Source organism: Magnolia sinica, chromosome 9, assembly GCF_029962835.1.
Source record: "Magnolia sinica isolate HGM2019 chromosome 9, MsV1, whole genome shotgun sequence".
Classification (NCBI taxonomy): domain Eukaryota; kingdom Viridiplantae; phylum Streptophyta; class Magnoliopsida; order Magnoliales; family Magnoliaceae; genus Magnolia; species Magnolia sinica.
Window position 1 is genome coordinate 10,837,859 of NC_080581.1, and position 2,865 is coordinate 10,840,723.

The window sequence follows — 2,865 nt, forward strand, 5'->3', positions numbered from 1 at the left end:
TGGCTCTAGCGACACCCTACACGCCGCCAGCCACGTGGCAGGTCCCCTGCCTTGGTAGGGGCTCAATACGTGTAGAATCTCTCCTTTTATAATGCTTAAACGTGTAACAATGCGAATTGACTTCGGTGCCTCTCCCTTAAACAAAAAATTATCATCCATGCAATTCAAGTCAACCCTTGATATATCGCCATGAGGCAATCTCAAATCTAGGCCCTTCAAGCCACTTTCAACCCGACACTTGCTAGGAATTACAAGAAAACCAAGTTATGTAGTATCTATTCTTATCAGTTCAATATCTGATACATGGCCCATCGGGTCACATGATTTTAAATTAATTTCTTATGGGGGATGGTCCACCACAGCAGCTTGCTGCTGGGATCATTGAGCGTCACCTTTGCATTGCACTATTGCATGGGCCTAGCGCACCCTTCAAAAAAAAAAAAAAAAAAAATAAAAAAATCCCTGTGAACTATAAAGAGCCCCCTCATTTCAAATCATCCCAGGAAGTCCAAGCCTTCTCCACTTGAGAAGAAAACTCATATAACATCGTGCACCTAATCGATTACAAGTGTATGCTCTATAGCTTGTCAATATAATCGGATCCTAATCGAAACCCTAGCTTGTCATAGGCGTTGCGTTCAACAATATATCACACACGCTTACATTGCATACACACACGCATCTTTACATACATATTTACATTGCATACACACACGCATCTTTACATACATAATTGCAGAGTTAATTAGACATTATCCATCAGAAATTTGAATTGATTGGTTATCACTTTGACAAGTGGAAAAGTCAAAGTAGATTTATCCAGCCTAGGCGATAGCTCGTCATAAATATTGCATCTAACATGGCATCGCACATAACTTGCATTATTAGTGCGCAAGAACTAATTCTAATCCTCAATAGATCATGAGATCTTGTGAAATAGAAACGATACATTCGTACGACATAGTGGGTGCCTGATCCCATCCCTCTTTGTAATCGCGGTCCCTTACACAGAATCTTCAACTTCTAATCAATGAGTTATTTTTATGGTCGAGAATCTTCATATTCTCTCCTCTCAACATTTCCACATGGTTTAGATGACTGTAAAATCGAAGTAATTGGCTAATGATAACTCACAGTTAGATATAACCATTTCTAACCACTTCTAAATATCAACGTAAGCTCCGTCTAAGCGCAATCACCTCCATGCATATCCCAACGTCCACGCCTAGCAATCCGTGTGCAGCAATGTTAAGGTAATAGCATGTTTTATGGAGTGGTGACAGTGGACCGACTTTGATGTATGTGTTGTATATCCATGCCATTCATCCGTCTTTGATGTATGTGTTGTATATCCATGCCATTCATCCGTTCATCCGTCTTTGATGTATGTGTTGTATATCCATGTCATCCATCCGTTTTGCCGTCATTTTAGGCATGAGCCAAAAATGAAGTAGATCCAAATCAAAAGGTGGATCAAGTTGATATTTGTATTTTCCCTTATCATGGTTTGTGTGACTTTATCAACATGTTGGATGGCATATAAACATTATAATGGGCCCTAAAGGAATTTTATTTTAATGGTGAGCATTCAATGACCATTGTTTCCTATCATGTGGTCCACCAGAGATTTAGATCTAACCCATTTTTGGGCCAATACCCTAAAATGAGCAAGCAAAATGGATGGACTGAGTAGATGCTTATATGCTAATTAGGTAGAAACCAAGATAAGCAACCGGAGGCATAAGTAACTAATCATCTAAACACCCTCCTTCACAACTTACTTTGCTGATACGTATGTTAGATAACCAATATACTCATCAACCAAAAAGTATAAAAGCATGTGTAGTTACCAACATCATAAATAATTATCCCCTCAACTTTATTTGGTCGCTTGCACATCCACCATCCATCATGTGGGGCCAACCTTTAATGTGGACCATTCATCGTGTGGGCCCACCTTGGATGTGGCCATTCATCATTATGGTTTGACCTTTAATGTGCACCATTCATTATGTAGGCCCCACCTTTGATGTTGGTTCCATCAAGTGGGGTCCACCATTAATGTTATTATCAGCTTGAATGATAATAATTGCATGGTTTCTACATATTTTGTTCAAGTGCCATCTTAATAGCATAACTAGTTTTGTAAAGTGTAACTTTCTGGATTTAGGAATCATATGATTCCGGTGCTTAGAATATCAACTGTATCCTCAAGCCCCTAGTTCTGTAAAGTGGCCCACCGGCCCAGTAATCCAGACGATCCATTTGACCCAGGGTCCCTGAAAGATCTCCATGATTGAAATATCATAGCCAACCTGTTGAATGTAGACTGCTGCTCCTCTGTCCGACTTGTCCCTTTGCATGGCACCTATCAAATGCTTAAGAATGCTTCATCAGGGGGGAGTTTCGACGGTCCCTCATCCGCCAAGGGATACCCATATCGGATTGAAGGTCTGGATTGCCGAGCCAAAGGGTCACGTGCATATCAAGGATCATATATCTTCTTGTTTCTTCACCTGTAGATTTATGGTAAAACCAAAGTCTCTACTCCATCTTACTTTGAAGTACTTAGGGCTATCAATGAGCCAGGCTCACCAATCAGGCTACTGATAGAGCCCATCAACGACCAGCTGTTGATTATTTTAGGCTCATGGTCCAGGCTAGCCCCATTTTTAGGCCAAACAAATAAATAGACCAGACCAAGGACCAGGCCTGCTCGATGATTTAACAACATTTTCTGTGGAAGGCCCAACAACATATCTAGGCCATCTATAGCCGAGACCAGGACCCAAAGAAATACAAGCCTAGAGTTCCGTCCTTGGATGTATACAAAGAAAATAGCAAAATGATATAGAAACAAGCACA

The 2,865-nt window shown here is 40.7% G+C and overlaps 1 non-coding gene across 1 annotated transcript; it reads left to right on the plus strand.

Moving 5' to 3' along the window:
- Positions 1–234: 234 nt before the first annotated feature.
- Positions 235–431, plus strand: LOC131257047 (U2 spliceosomal RNA). The gene has a single exon (XR_009177069.1). It is a non-coding gene; the product is annotated as a U2 spliceosomal RNA (small nuclear RNA).
- Positions 432–2,865: the final 2,434 nt, after the last annotated feature.